This window comes from Bos grunniens, chromosome 21 (genome assembly GCF_055505025.1).
Source record: "Bos grunniens cultivar Pamir isolate PY7600 chromosome 21, Bosgru_T2T1.0, whole genome shotgun sequence".
Classification (NCBI taxonomy): Eukaryota; Metazoa; Chordata; class Mammalia; order Artiodactyla; family Bovidae; genus Bos; species Bos grunniens.
The window spans coordinates 16,819,505-16,836,887 of record NC_141185.1 but is presented as its reverse complement, the minus strand read 5'-3'; the positions used below and the strand labels follow the sequence as shown (position 1 = coordinate 16,836,887).

The 17,383-nt window shown below is 38.2% G+C and overlaps 2 long non-coding RNA genes across 3 annotated transcripts in view; one reads left to right on the top strand and one right to left on the bottom strand.

The window, feature by feature from the left end:
- LOC147349186 (uncharacterized) overlaps window positions 1–13,681 on the top strand; it is a 287,797-nt gene extending 274,116 nt beyond the window's left edge. The window contains exons 3-4 of the long non-coding RNA XR_015149524.1: window positions 12,966–13,028; window positions 13,435–13,681. This is a non-coding gene — a long non-coding RNA (uncharacterized LOC147349186). The remainder of the gene's footprint in view (window positions 1–12,965; window positions 13,029–13,434) is intronic.
- Window positions 1–17,383, bottom strand: part of LOC147349185 (uncharacterized) — a 242,944-nt gene that overhangs the window by 73,795 nt on the left and 151,766 nt on the right. The window lies entirely within an intron of this gene.

Sequence of the window (17,383 nt, the reverse complement as noted above, 5' to 3'; positions counted from 1 at the left end):
GAGGCTTTACACATAGGGAGGCTTTACACATAGGAAGGCTTTACACATAGGAAGGCTTTACACACAGGAAGGCTTTACACACAGGAAGGCTTTACACATAGGAAGGCTTTACACACAGGAAGGCTTTACACATAGGGAGGCTTTACACACAGGAAGGCTTTACACATAGGAAGGCTTTACACACAGGAAGGCTTTACACACAGGGAGGCTTTACACATAGGGAGGCTTTACACATAGGAAGGCTTTACACATAGGAAGGCTTTACACATAGGAAGGCTTTACACACAGGAAGGCTTTACACACAGGAAGGCTTTACACACAGGAAGGCTTTACACACAGGAAGGCTTTACACACAGGAAGGCTTTACACACAGGAAGGCTTTACACACAGGGAGGCTTTACACACAGGAAGGCTTTACACACAGGAAGGCTTTACACACAGGAAGGCTTTACACACAGGGAGGCTTTACACATAGGAAGGCTTTACACATAGGAAGGCTTTACACATAGGAAGGCTTTACACATAGGAAGGCTTTACACATAGGGAGGCTTTACACATAGGAAGGCTTTACACACAGGAAGGCTTTACACATAGGGAGGCTTTACACATAGGGAGGCTTTACACATAGGAAGGCTTTACACATAGGAAGGCTTTACACACAGGAAGGCTTTACACACAGGAAGGCTTTACACATAGGAAGGCTTTACACACAGGAAGGCTTTACACATAGGGAGGCTTTACACACAGGAAGGCTTTACACATAGGAAGGCTTTACACACAGGAAGGCTTTACACACAGGGAGGCTTTACACATAGGGAGGCTTTACACATAGGAAGGCTTTACACATAGGAAGGCTTTACACATAGGAAGGCTTTACACACAGGAAGGCTTTACACACAGGAAGGCTTTACACACAGGAAGGCTTTACACACAGGAAGGCTTTACACACAGGAAGGCTTTACACACAGGAAGGCTTTACACACAGGGAGGCTTTACACACAGGAAGGCTTTACACACAGGAAGGCTTTACACACAGGAAGGCTTTACACACAGGGAGGCTTTACACATAGGAAGGCTTTACACATAGGAAGGCTTTACACATAGGAAGGCTTTACACATAGGAAGGCTTTACACATAGGGAGGCTTTACACATAGGAAGGCTTTACACACAGGAAGGCTTTACACATAGGGAGGCTTTACACATAGGGAGGCTTTACACATAGGAAGGCTTTACACATAGGAAGGCTTTACACACAGGAAGGCTTTACACACAGGAAGGCTTTACACATAGGAAGGCTTTACACACAGGAAGGCTTTACACATAGGGAGGCTTTACACACAGGAAGGCTTTACACATAGGAAGGCTTTACACATAGGAAGGCTTTACACACAGGGAGGCTTTACACATAGGGAGGCTTTACACATAGGAAGGCTTTACACATAGGAAGGCTTTACACATAGGAAGGCTTTACACATAGGAAGGCTTTACACACAGGAAGGCTTTACACACAGGAAGGCTTTACACACAGGAAGGCTTTACACACAGGAAGGCTTTACACACAGGAAGGCTTTACACACAGGAAGGCTTTACACACAGGGAGGCTTTACACACAGGGAGGCTTTACACACAGGAAGGCTTTACACACAGGAAGGCTTTACACACAGGGAGGCTTTACACATAGGAAGGCTTTACACATAGGAAGGCTTTACACATAGGAAGGCTTTACACATAGGAAGGCTTTACACATAGGAAGGCTTTACACATAGGAAGGCTTTACACATAGGAAGGCTTTACACATAGGAAGGCTTTACACATAGGAAGGCTTTACACATAGGAAGGCTTTACACATAGGAAGGCTTTACACATAGGAAGGCTTTACACATAGGAAGGCTTTACACATAGGAAGGCTTTACACATAGGAAGGCTTTACACATAGGAAGGCTTTACACATAGGAAGGCTTTACACATAGGAAGGCTTTACACATAGGAAGGCTTTACACATAGGAAGGCTTTACACATAGGAAGGCTTTACACATAGGGAGGCTTTACACATAGGGAGGCTTTACACATAGGAAGGCTTTACACATAGGAAGGCTTTACACACAGGAAGGCTTTACACACAGGAAGGCTTTACACACAGGAAGGCTTTACACACAGGAAGGCTTTACACATAGGGAGGCTTTACACACAGGAAGGCTTTACACATAGGAAGGCTTTACACATAGGAAGGCTTTACACATAGGAAGGCTTTACACATAGGAAGGCTTTACACATAGGAAGGCTTTACACATAGGAAGGCTTTACACATAGGAAGGCTTTACACATAGGAAGGCTTTACACATAGGAAGGCTTTACACATAGGAAGGCTTTACACATAGGAAGGCTTTACACATAGGAAGGCTTTACACATAGGAAGGCTTTACACATAGGAAGGCTTTACACATAGGAAGGCTTTACACATAGGAAGGCTTTACACATAGGAAGGCTTTACACATAGGAAGGCTTTACACATAGGAAGGCTTTACACATAGGAAGGCTTTACACATAGGAAGGCTTTACACATAGGAAGGCTTTACACATAGGAAGGCTTTACACATAGGAAGGCTTTACACATAGCTGAGTAAAGAAGAGAGGCCAAAAGCAAGGGAGAAAAGGAAAGATATGCCAAACTGAATGCAGAGTTTCAGAGAATAGCAAGGAGCAATAAGAAGACTCTTAGTAAACAGTGCAAAGAAATAGAGGAAAACAACAGAAAGGGAAAGACTAGAGATTGCTTCAAGAAAATTAGAGATTCCAAGGAAATTTTCATGCAAGGATGGGCATGATAAAGACAGAAATGGTAAGGACCTAACAGAGGCAGAAGAGATTAAAGTAGGGTGTCAATAATACACAGAAAAACTATATAAAAAAGGTTTTAATGACCCAGATAACCATGGTGATATAGTCACTCACCTAGAGCCAAACGTCCTAAAGTGTGACGTCAACTGGGCATTAGGAAGCCTTATTACAAACCAAACAAAGCTATTGGAAGTGATGGAAGTCCAGTTTAGCTATTTAAAATCCTAAAAGATAATCCTGTTAAAGTGTTGCACTCAATATGTCATCAAATTTGGAAAACTCAGCAGTGGTCACAGAAATGGAAAAGGTCAGTTTTCATTCCAGTCCTAAAGAGGGGCGTGGCCAAACCATGTACATGCTACTGCACACCTGTGCTCATTCTGCATACTAGTAATGCTATGATTAAAACCTTTAAGCTAGACTTCAGCAGTACATGAACTGAGAAATTCCAGATGTACAAGCTGGATTTAGAAAAGGCAGAGGAACCAGAGATCAAATTGACAACATTTGTTGGATCATAGAAAAAGCAAGGGAATTGCAGGAAAACATCTGCATCTGTTTCATTGACCATGTGAAAGCCTTTGACTGTGTGGATCACAACAAAGTGTGGGAAGTTCTTAAAAAGATGGGAGTACCAGACCACCTGACTTGCCTCTTGAGAAACTTGTATGCAGGTCAGGAAGAAACAGTTAGAACCTTTCATGGAACAAACGACTGGTTTAAAATTGGGAAAGGAGTACAATTATGACAAGGCTGTATACTGTCACCCTCTTTATTTAACTTATATGCATAGTATATCATGTGAAATGTGAGGGTGGATGAATCACAAGTTGGAACCAAGATTTCTGGGAGAAATAACAACCTCAGACATGCAGATGATATCACTTTAATGGCAGAAAATGAAAGAGGCACTAAAGAACCTCGATGCAGGGGAAAAAGGAGAGTGAAAAAGCTGGCTTAAAACTCAACAGTCTAAAAGCTAAGATCATAGCAACCAGTCCCATCACTTCATGGCAAATAGATAAGAAAAACGTGGAAGCAGTGACAGGTTTTTTTTTCCTGGGCTCCAAAATCATTGTGGATGGTGACTGCACCCATGAAATTTAAAGAAGCTTGCTCCTTGGAATGAAAGCTCTGACAAACCTAGATAGTGTATTAAAAAGCAAAAATGTCACTTTGCTGACAAAGGTCTGTATAGCCAGAGCTCTGGCTTTTCCAGTAGTCATATATAGATGTGAGAGCTGGGCCACTAAGAAGGCTGAGCACCGAACAAGTGATGCCTTCAAATTTTGGTGCTGGAGAAGATGTATGAGAGTCCCTTGAACTGCAAGGAGATCAAATCAGTCAACCCTAAAGGAAATAAACCCACCCTGAATGTTCATTTGGAGGACTGATGCTGAAGCTTCAATACTTCAGCCACCTGATGCAAAGAGCCAACTCATTGGAAAAGACCCTGATCCTGGGGAAGACTGAAGGCAAAATGAGAAGAGGGTGGCAGAGGATGAGATGGTTGAATGGTATCACCAACTCAATGGACGTGAGCTTGAGCAAACTCCAGGAGATAAGGAAGGACAGGGAAGCCTGGCATGCTTCAGGCCATGGGTGGCAAAGAGTTAGACACCACTTAGCGACTGAACAACAACTACAAGATTTAGTAGTGATGTGCATATGAGAATTGAAGAAATCAAGGAATTAGGATAACTTCTCATGTTTGTTCCTGAGAAACTGGGTATCTATAAATAACACTGAAAAGAAAAAAACATGTTTTGATTCAGAAGTAAACCCACAATTTTTGTTTTGATATTAAGTTTCCAGTGCTTTATATAAAGGCTTTTTTTTTTAAGTTGGTATAAGTTTAGAAAGAGGTTAATATTAGGGTTATAAATTGAGACTCATTCATATAATGATAATGAAAACCATGGAACCAGATGAGATCACCAGAGAAACAAAGGGCTGGGAAATAATTCCCTAAGACATTTCTTTAGTTTTTGTTTCTGCCTCTTTGAAGGATGTTTGCGAGGTAAATTGCCTGGAATATAGAGATAGTGTATCCACCAGGAGCAAAGGTTAAATTTGCTTCCTGACCCACATAATAAAAAGAATGACTCTGCCCTGGACAGTTGTTGGGCATATTGACCAGTAGCCCTTAAAAATCAGTGCAGGGGTTTTCAGAACATGTGGTGGATCTTTACAATAGCATCCACCTGGGTCACTTCTGCATCATCTTTGTGGGCCTGGGGGAAAATGGAAAATAATGGGAACATGAAGCTCCTGCTACTTGTTGTAACATGAGCCGTAAAGCCCTTTGGCTCTGACTCAGGAGTTTGGCGTGTTTTGCCAGCACCTATATAATTTGGCAAGGCAATTTATTAGCTTGCAATTAAGGTAAAACTGCAGGGTCTTCACAGTTCTTAAAAAGAGAAAAAGAGTGACATTTTGGACTAGCCAACATGTACAGGTCAATAGAAATTGAGAATCCAGGAATGAAAATAAGAAGAAATAGTGAGTCACGTCAAAGCAAACAAGAACTTATTTACTTTCCTTTCATGGAATCCTATACTTAATATGTATGTTTAAAGGAAGCATTTTTTTGTTCTGGTGTTAACTGTTTGGATAGATAATTGATCACTGGATCCAGCAAGTTTTAGGACTAGTTAAGAAACTTAACTAGACCTAAGTCTCATAGGAATTTATGTTAAGAATCTTAAGTCTAGTAGGGATTTATGCTGAAAGACTAATTTGTACAGCTGTCTATAAATGTTAAAAAAAAAAAAAAAACCCTTTAATAAACACTGCTGCTGCTAAGTCGCTTCAGTCGTATCCGACCCTACACAACCCCATAGATGGCAGCCCACCAGGCTCCCCCGTCCCTAGGATTCTCCAGGCAAGAACACTGGAGTGGGTTGCCATTTCCTTCTCCAATGCATGAAAGTGAAAAGTGAAAGTGAAGTTGCTCAGTCGTGTCCGACCCTCAGCGACCCCATGGACTGCAGCCCACCAGGCTCCTCCGTCCATGGGATTTTCCAGGCAAGAGTACTGGAGTGGGGTGCCATTGCCTTCTCCAAACACTGCTAATGTCACACAAATAATACAGATATTTATGGACATCTGAGAAGGTTATTTTTTTTAATTTTTTATTTTGAAATAATTATATATCCACATGCAGTGGGGAGAAATGATATAAAGAGATGCTATTACCCTTCACTCAGTTTTCTCCAATGCTAACATCATGCAAAACTATAGTGCAATACACAGCCAGGAAATTGACATGAGAAAACCGTATTCAGATATCACCAGTTTTAAGTGTATTTATGGGTGTAAGTGTATTTAGTTTTATGCCATTTTATCATATATGTAGATTTTGTGATTACCACCACGTAATTTAGAAGTTTCATCACAAGGATCCCTTTGCTATCCTTTTATAACGATAGCCACTTCCTTCCTTCATCAAATAAGAATTGGTCAAGTGAAACAGAGAGAGAGAGAGAAGTTGGACAGAAAAAGATATGCAAAAGTTATGTAGCATGAGAATAACTTTTTTTGGTGTGATAACCAAAAAAAGCAAACAAGACTTCAACTCTCTGTTGTTAATTTATGTTTGTTAGCTTTATTGAGAGTATACTCATTTGCTTTGTCTTTTGGGGGAGAAAAATTTGTATGGTAGATAGATAGCCAGATGACTAGATAATAGATAGATGGGTGGTTGATCAGTGGCTAGAGTAATAAGTACCTTAAAATTTTTCAGCCTCTTATTTTATCACTTGTAATCATTCCTCAGCAATTTGCGATACAAATTGTTATTGTTATTAAATGCCTTCCATTTATTTAAAAAATCTAAGTTCTGATAAATGAATATTATATGATCAATGCAAATACTATCTTTTATCCTCTCCCAAATCCCTGGTTATAAATGATGATATGACTGAATCAAATGGTGTGATTTAAATGGCAGTGTTTATAAATAGACTACTATTATATAAATACTTTTATTATATAACATAAAAGGATACAATCCATAATTCAGATAAAAGTCATGTCAGTTCAAAGTGAGAGAGAAAGAGGATACTTTGCTGGAAGGTAGTAGACTATGGTACAGAAGCCATAACTCACATCTCCAACTTTTCTTTCCTGTTGCCCAAGTGAAGCTTCCTTCAGTATACCAACATGGAAATAAGACTGGACAGCTTTACTTGTCATTTAGTTCAGAATCCGTCCTAGCACTAATAGTCTTTGTCCAGTGACACCAAATTCTTTATCAACAACATTCCTGTATGTCTGGGCACCAAATAGAACTTAGATTCATTATCACTTCTCTACTGGAGTCAGTAAGAAGATGAAATAAGGACTTCCAATCCTACACTTCTAAGCCCCTTCATTCTCCTCTGAGATGCTCACACCTTGTTGTACAGATAAATGGAACAATTCCAAAGAAAAAGTACAATGGAGGAGTAAGAAATTAGTCTCTCCTGCAATGGAGGAGACCTGGGTTGGGAAGATCCCCTGGAGGAGGGTGTGGCAACCCACTCCAGTATTCTTGCCTAGAGAACCCCATGGACAGAGGAGCCTGTCGGGCTATAGTCCATGGGGTCACAAAGAGTCAGACACAACTGAAGTGACTTAGGACACACACTGTGGACTACATCCTAGGTCTAAAAGGAAAGGAATCTTGGAGAGTTCTTATCATTCCTCTGCTTCTCTCCTCTCTGCCTAGGTTTGTCTTCCTTAGCTTTACTATCTCTTTCCCTAGGTAGGCCTTCTTTAATTTTTTTCATCCAAATCTCTACCTGGAAATACAGCTTCTTCTACTGGCAAGAGGAAATCTTGCTCTCTTCCTTCACCAGACTTGAGTTGGTCTATCTGAAGGAATCCCTGAATTTCACCAATGATATCTACTGCTCCCCAAGTTTGCAGATGAATCAGGGACTCTGGAACCCCTTATATAAGATCAGTATGGATCATCTGGTCAGGATCTTTATTTTGTTGTTGTTGTTGTTGTTGAATTTATTTATTTTAATTGGAGGCTTTATTTTCCCAGCCATGTCAGGTAAGTTCCCTTAAAGTTTCTTTTCAGTTAAGCACATGCATATTTCCAAATATAAATGTTAATTTTCATGGATGATACAGTTTAAATCCTTATTAAAATTTTTGTTTTATCAGTTAACAAATCAACTGGCTCCTTTTCAAAAGTCAGGGGGTTCACTGAATAGAAAGGTTAACTTCAAAAGCATCTTCCTTTGCAGATAGTCCTGCTCTTGCACAAAATGGCAGTGAAGAAGGGATGGGTCTGTTCTTTTTGCAATCACCTTTAGAGCTGATGTCAAACATAGGATATAGAAATAGGATCAGGATTAGCATTCCTTGAATGTGAAAAACAGTAAGCAACCACAGATCAAATCAGAAAGTCCTGGGAAGTGCAAGGAAGAAGTGAATAATTCTGCTTTGCCAGATGATAGTGTCATGGCAAACAATGAACACAAAGCCTAGGAAACAGGTCAAATTACAGAAAACTTTTATGAAAAGAACAAGATAATAATTAGAGTTCAGCAATCCAAAGAAAGCAGCATGCATGGAAAAGGATAAAAGGGACTAAAGTAAAGTTCTGATCAGCGAGATGATCTCACAACAGTCCTGGTAAGGGAGCCCCGGAATACCGTTCATTCATGTTAACCTCAAGACAGGAAATGCTTTTCTACTGAATAGGAATACTACAGAAATGACTGAATTTTAGAGCCAGATTCTGAACAAGTAAAAATTGAAAACAAAACAAAGCAGTGTGAGAGCTAGGGAATTTGTAACTTTCCCAGAACATCAAGATATGATCTTTTAATATATTAAAGGAAAAAAAGATATTATCTGAAACATTTATTTTCAGATAGCACTCAGGTCTTAAGAGAATAATATGAGCCATGTTAATCAGTTTAGATAAACTTGGTAAAATATATTTTGATTCCTTTGATTTATCTGATATTAACACTGACATTCAAGTATACTACAGTAGTTATTGAGCTAAAATTATATGTTCTGTACTGCTATAAACGTGCTGAAGTGAAGTGAAAGTCGCTCAGTCATATCCAGGTCTTTGTAACCCCATGGACTATACACTCCATAGAATTCTCCAGGCCGGAATACTGGAGTGGGTAGCCTTTCCCTTCTCCAGGGGATCTTCCCAACCCAGGGATCAAACCCAGGTCTCCTGCACTGCAAGGGGATTCTTTACCACCTGAGCCACAAGGGAAGCCCATAAATGAGCTAATATTTTGTAAAATTCCTGTTACTATTTTGAGAATGTATAATAAAAGTTGTTAAAATATATTACTTACAATAACTTTAAAACAGAGTTCTTTTTGTTCCATTTTACAGATAAAGAAAATGAGGTTCTCAGATGCTGGGTAAAGTATTCAAGTTAACAAGAGACAAAGCTGTGTTCTGTTTCCAAACACAGTGCCAATGTTTATGAGAAGAGTTATGTATCAAAATTGTCACTGAGGAAATGTTCATTGTAAGACTTAGCAGCTTTATTCAAAATATCAGCTTATTGGACCTTCAAAGCCAAGACTCACTGTTATTAAAACCATCTGTGAAACTCTTTAAAATTACAAACAAGAATAGACTTGCCCTCTTCTTTGTATATTGGATTCAGTTCAGAAAGACAATTTCAGTCTGAAAGGGAACCCCTGTTATCTAGTCTCAGGCTGATAAATGCTCAGCATTGTTGCTCCTTCTTATTCCAAACACGCCTTCTATTTAAATCTGCTGCTCAGTAACACACTCACTTCTTTGAGGAGGATACATTAGCAAGGAATGAATTGGATCTTTCTCCTTACTAACCCTGTTTGTTCAGGTTCATTACTAAACTGCATCAGATTGTTCCCATTTTCCTCCACCCTCTTAAGGGCAATTTATTCTAACTTTTTTTCAACTGAGGAAATACTTCCTTCTTTCAAAGAGAACTCTAGAAAACATTAAGATGCAGACATTTTCCATCACTGGGGCCAACTCATAGCTTTTGATACAAGTATCTTCCCATTCACTCTGTCATTCTTAACATCAAAATCTGATTTCAGGTGAGGATCTAATACACCAATGCATTAAGGTATGAAGAATGTATTATCTGCATTTTAATAGAGGGTAAAAAGCCTAGACCTCAGAGAAGAATTTAAATTTTGGAATTTAAACATTGGAAAGATGGGCCGAGTTCTTTGGGGAAAATGCAGGCAGCATAAAGAGTAAAGTCATGGATCTCTTCTCATTCCCTCTAAAATGACCAAGCTATGCAGCCAATTATATTCCTTAAAAGTAAATGAAGCCTTGGTGATTTCAAATGGCTGACATAGACTATTCCAGCTGGAAGACACAGAGAACACTATGTCAACTACAGTAATTATACTTTTAAAACCTTAATCCACTTCTTCATAAGCCATCTAGATAATCAGTAACACTAGGAAATGAGCTTTAGGAGACAGTTGCCTCATCAAAACACTGATAACAGAAACACTAATTTTACAAACCAAGAAAAATTTGTTAGAAATTGAAAATAAACCATACGCAGGACAACATATAAAATCTATTTTATGACCCAGTTGTACATAAATGCAGCCTAACATCACCTAGCCTGAGTTAAGATGACTGTATCTCTTGCTTTCTGCCCTGGGGCATCTTTTCCACCACCATACAGGATGCAGTAGCTCAAACATTCTAGCCCATGTGTAAAACAAAGCTGGAGGTGTTTATGCTCCCTAGGCTAACCCCTGAGAAATGGGGGAGCTTAACTGAGCCAGTACAAATGGTCCCTCAGTTACGTCTCAGGCACTGAGGGCCTCGAGTGGGGTTGAGATCCAATCACCCTCAGTGGGAACCAAATGAATGATATACTCGAATAGCTTTCTCTCCTTTCCTGTGTCCCTCTTTCAAGCTCCCCTTCCTGTTCGTTACTAGCAAGTTTCTTGCACATGAAGCCTATTCTCTGGTTCTGAAACAGCTGGTTATAGGAGTAGCCCTAATAGCAGCAAATGGACTGGTCACTTGGCCAGGAGCCTAAAAGAGAAAGATTATAAGATGGAAGGCAAAGAGTCTGGGAAAGAGACATTATGAATGGCTGGATGGGAGTGAGAAGATGTGAAGATCTTCAAGTGCATGAATTCTAATGAGAGCACATCTAGAGTAGAAGAGACAATAAACAACTAATACATGAGAACATATATCATAAATATTTAACAAACACATCCTCCAAAAGATCACCCTTTTCTTATAGAACTTAGTCTTATTTGGTAAACATTTGAACCTGTAATTATAGGGACACACAACACCTAAATTTCTACACGTTTTGTCAAAGAAAAGAAAATTCTTTAACGAATATTTCACAACACCTAGTCCTGTGTTCTGCAGAAGATATTAATTTTTGGTGTGTCTGGCACAAAGTCATCTGAAAGTTTTAGAGATATGAGAGGTGATGCCTTTGTGCGCCTACCCTGCACACACAGTGTTATGGCTCATAGAATGATAGAAAAATGTAAAGCAACACAGAACTGTATGAGAAAATCTATGCAGGTTACTATATTTAAGATTTGAAAGAAGGGGAAGATTATTGGGGTGAGATTAGAGATAAGTTTCAAACTGACTTGTGAACGAAAGGAAGAATTTGGAATGACAAAGTTCAAGGGCAAAGTTAGAGGTACACAGGCAGAGACTAGCATTTATGGTAGAAAGGAGAGCTATACATACTGCACTCTTTGCACAGAACAGGTTATATCCTTAGCTATACCCAGACCATGCCCATCCCCATCTGAAGTCCTATCCTTTGTTTTCCTCTCTCACTTCAAAATTTGTCAACTTTATTCTTACAGCGTGTTTGCATGCTAAGTCGCTTTAGTCATGTCTGACTTTTTGCAACACTATGGACTATAGCCGGCTAGACCCCTCTGTCCATGGGATTATCCAGGCAAGAATACTGGAATGGGCTGCCAGTTCCTACTCCAGGGAATCCCCTGACCCAGAGCCTGAACTCACATTTCTTATGTCTCCTTTATTGGCAGGTGGATTCTTTCACACTAGTACCACCTGGGAAGCACCATTCTTACAGGTGCTCAGGTAAAAATTTGGGAGAGCTATCTCTCTACACATCTCTGGGCTCTACTTTCAACATATATGCTGAGTCTAGCACTTTCTATCTCTATCACCAGTAGTCTCCTCTAACCCACAACCACGTGCCTCCTGGACAATTGCTACAGTCATCCAGTCAGTCCTAGCGCACCCTGCCTTACTCTCTGATAGGGTCTTCTTCCATAAGAAGCCAGAGGAATAATTCCTTAAAATCACAAGGTACACCATATTATTGTTCTACACAAAATGAATGGCTTTTCTTCCTGATTCAGAATACAATCCAAAATCCTTAGAATGGCTTCACAAGACCTGGCACACCCCTTTCCGGCACCCCGCCTCCAGCTACCACTCTCATCTACTTGCTGACCACTCTCCTTTTGCCGACTTTGACCCAGAAAGATTTGCCTCCTTGCTACTGCTTAAACATGTCAAGCACATGCATGCTTTAGGATCTTTGTATTCACTTTCTGGGCTCTCCGGGAAAAAAACAACAACAACAACAAAAACCTCTTCATATTACAACCACTTGGCTAGTTTCATTTGATTGGGTCTCAACTTCTCTCTCAAATACCACCTCCTGAGAGATGTCTTCCATGATAATTGCATCTGATATAACAATTCCATTTACTCTCAATACTTTTACCTTGCCTTATTCTACTTTAGAGCATTTATTACCATCTCTAATGCTGCATATTGATTATGTATCTCTATTCACTAGAATTTTATCTTGATAAGTGCAGGGATTTTTGTCTATATTTTCTTCATTGCTTTATGTCCAGAATCTACAACAGGATTTGGCACATAGTGAATAGTTTAAAAATATTAAGCGAATAAATAAACTTATTACTTTAATTTTTTTCAAAACCCTGTGAGGTAAGTAGGATTCCACATTGTGTTAAGAAGAAACTGCACATAGAAATATTAAAAGCCTTTACCAGACGCAATGGCTAATAAGACATATAATTCAGATTTATACGTAGAAGTCACAGTCTACATTTTTAATGACTCTTTTATACTGTCTTTTCAGAACAAGACTATAAGAAGAGGAGCTATAAATGAGCAGAAGTTGCATATTAGCAAGTAGTAAAAGGTAAGGTTTGATAAATTGTATTTCCATATTAGGACATAACATAAAATTCCCAACATTTAAATTCATCTATTAATGCTTGTCTCAGGGTTACAGGAAGTTTGTTCCAGTCCATAAATATAAATTTTAAAAGAAATTAAAGATAATTACTGCTGAGATTTTAAACGTTACATATTTTATTACTTTATTACAATAGCATAAAATAAATATCTTGAACATATCTTCCATTAAAAAGACTCCTAGTATTTAAATGATATTTGAAATTTTGTCATTTCCCACAAGAAAAAAAAATTAACAGGCTATTCTAGTGCCAGAGAGAAAAAAATATTGTAAATATCATTCAGGAACTATTATTTGCTGACAGCTATTGTTTGGAAGTACATATGTAAGAAACTGTGTTCATTTTCAGAGTTGGTATCACACACCTCAGAGTGATGTCAATCAGCTTGATGAAGACTGGGGCTGTAACCTGAACTTCCTTTATTGGCTGGAGTCACCACTGAATGTTTAGTACTGAATGATACGCCTAAACTGTGTTCATTTAGCTGAGAAAAACCATCTGAAAATGCTACTGTGCCTGCAGGTGGTATATCAATGATGAATTAGTTTTTTAATCCTAAATAATTTAACAAATCAATAAACTTTTCGAAAATTTAGAAGCTCTTCTCAGTTACACTGGTAACTATAAGTTGTTTCTTGTCAATGTTTTTTTTTTTTTTTTCCATTTATAAAGTAAGACAATTTAATCAAATGCTTTCATTTTCCGTCCTGGTCACATGAACTGCATGCTTATCTAGACTCTGAAGTACACCATTTCTTACACTGAAGTGTCTTTAGAAGCCATTCTTTACTCTCTAAATTTCATTGGTAGCTAACCTTTTTTCAGTTGTTTCTAGATAAGCTTCATCTCTCTATATACACAATAAGCTTCACTGGGGCTTAAATTCTATTTGATCCTTCTTTGTAATTCCAACAGCACCAAGTAACAGTTTATGATTTGTTAAAACATAGAGATATGAATATTAGCTCTTAAGTTCCACTATATGAGGAAAAAGGTAGTCAAATAAGATTTAATTTAATTAGCATCTTTGAAAGGAGACATAATATCTGTTAACTGGAATACAATAAAATGATAACACATACCTAAAGCGTGAATATATAACAAATCTCAGGGTGATGCTATGCTGAGATCTGAAAACAATATGCAGAAGAATCAGTGATCTGATCTTGAAGATAAGTCAATAGAAATTTCCCAAACTAAAATGTAAACAGAAAGACAATGACAAAAACAGAACAGACCATTCAGGGACTGTGGGAAAATTATAAAGTATGTAACATACACATGGTTGGAATACCAGAAAGAGAAGAGAGACAGAGTTAAAGGAATAATTGAAGTATTGGACAAACTGAAGAATGGACAAAACTTTTCTAAAATTAGAGATAGACCATGCATCCAGAAAGTACCAAGCATGATAAATAAAAAAACCTATATCTCGGCATATTATATTCAAACTGAAGAAAACAAAAACCAAACAGCATCATACTATTTTATTAAACCTTATTCAGGTCTAAAATGAGGTTTCTAGACATTATTTTCAAAAACAGTGCAAAACTAATACAATTATGTAAAGTTTAAAAATAAAATAAAATTAAAAAAAAAAAACAGTGCTTTCTTGGGGTTAAACTAATGAAAGCTCAACTGTAAAACATACAAATGTATAAGAGAAGAGACACACTTGTTTAAGGGAAGTCTGATATGGGAAGGATGGCACTGTGGGCCTGGTGTCTGCACACAGCCCGTATTCTAAAACAGTTCTGTCCAGTGAAACCATAATGTGAGCCAAATGTGTTATTTTAAATCTCCTAGGAACCACTTCCTTAAAAAGTAAAGTTAGAGCTGAAATTAATTTTATAACTAGATTTTATTTAATATAAATATCATTTTATGAATGAACTGTAAATAAATGAAAAATGAAATGAAGTAAATGGAATCATCTAATAAATGAAAAATAATTTTACTATATCATTAACAAAAAATTAATGATATACTTTACATTCTTTTTCTAGTAAGCTTTCACATTTAATGTGCATTTTTTACTTCCTGTTCATCTCAGTTCAAATGCTTAATTTAATGGAAATATGTGATCTATACAAAGATTTCAGAAAAATTGGAGTTGAGAAAGTATAGTTACAAACCCACTGTTGTTCTAAACATGTTTTTCAAACTTAATTGACTATCCATTTTTTAACTTTTAATTTAAATTAATATATATTAAAATACAAACAAAATTAAAACTTTATATAAAATTTAAAATTCTGTTCCATAATTTCTCTAGCCACATTTTAATTGTTCAATATTTTAAGACTGGAAGCTGTAATACTGGACAGTGAAGTTCTAGAGTTTCATAGAATACAGCTTGAAAACCACTGGCCTGACCAAGATACTTCTCAAGAATATCATTCAAGAGGCTAATACCTTGCTCACCAAGTATTCATCAAGGTATTTGGTATCAGGATGCAATGATAAAATCCTGTTCCTAGACATATAAGACCATGCTGCTGCTAAGTCGCTTCAGTCGTGTCCGACCCTACGCAACCCCATAGACGGCAGCCCACCAGGCTCCCCCGTCCCTAGGATTCTCCAGGCAAGAACCTGGAGTGGGTTGCCATTTCCTTCTCCAACGCATGAAAGTGAAAAGTGAAAGTGAAGTCGCTCAGTCGTGTCCGACTCCTAGCAAGCCCACGGACTGCAGCCCACCAGGCCCCTCCGTCCATGGGATTTTCCAGGCAAGAATACTGGAGTGGGGTGCCATTGCCTTCTCCATATCACTGACATAGCATCACAAGTTCTTACTATCTTGTAAAGGATCTGGGAATCCAGCAGGCTGGCCAAAATTGCCCTGGCAGCACTCTTTTGCAGCATGCATTTTACTTTCAAAATGTCAACATAGCGTCACTCTGAGATTTGTTCATCTCACAAATGGCAGAGTCAGCTCCTTAAATTAATCAACCTAACTTGGAAGACATAATAAATATGAAATAGACTGGGCAGGAGTTATTCTCCAAAGGCTTGTCAATCACTGGCTTAAAGCAAAGCTGATCACTGTTCTAATAGTTGCAGGTAGTTGCTGAAGGTAGGCAAATAACTCCCAGATGGCCTGTTAAAAGAAGGTGTCTGCAAAGGTATAATCACAAAATGAATTATAATTTCAAGTAATGTAGCTTAATTGTGGGCAATAGAGGGTATAGTAATATGAAGTAAAGCAATCAAATGAAATTAATGCTGTCTTAGCTTACTGTAGTTCATGAACTGTGAAAAGTAATTCTTCAAGAAGCACTAAATCTTAGAAATGGGGGGAATCTTTACAAAGGATGGGCCTCGGTTAGAATTTTAGCTGGTAAAATCTTGGATACTGGACATGGATCTGTTAGTAAAGGAAAAGACAGGTTTCTGTTTTGGTCCTTCTATAACCCTAGAGAGTGAAAATGAACTGTGACATGGGGCGAGCAGGCGTGCTCCGCCGTGTCCGACTTTTCTCGACCCTTTGGACTATAGCTCGCCATGCTCCTCTGTCCATGGGATTCGCCAGGCAAGAATACTGGAGTGGGTTGCTGTGCCCTCCTCCAAGGGATCTTCTGGGCCCAGGGACAGAACTTGCATCTCTTAAGGCTTCTGCATTGGCAGGTGAATTCTTTACCACTAGCACTACCTGGGCAGCCCTTGGACATGCTGACTTAACTTAAATTTGTTGACCTTGAACCCACTCTTCCCAGCTATCTTTCCATAAAGGAAATTTGATATCCCCATGTTTTAGATAAATTTATAAGTAATGTGAAAACAAGTTCTACTTAAAAGAATGAGAAATAATATAATTTAGATACAAAAGGAACAAGATTAGATTTCAAATGTGAGGTAGTATTCATGTGATTTCTCTTGTTCTATTGTATAGACAATTTTCCTCTAGCCATTCTGAACACTTACATCAAATATCAAATCTATACACTATTTTAACATTAGAGATACATTTAGAAAAAAGTAATAATTACAATATTTGATCATTTCACCTACTTCTCATAAACAATAAATAAACCTCCCCTGAATTTTGAGCACCATAGTCAAGGCTTTTCACAATACGCTTTTGATCTTTCTTTTCAGATGTATTGTCCATTCTATATATGCAGGGGTAAACTCATAATATATAATAACTGCTATGGTAAATTTACTAGCTGATAAAAATTGATCCTAAACATCTTTAATCTGAACCAGGCTCTTTGAGATCCTCTGCTATGCCAGGCAAGTTTTTGCTTTCACTATTTGATTCTGAGGGGTACACAGAATCTCAAAAAAGGTCCCAGGC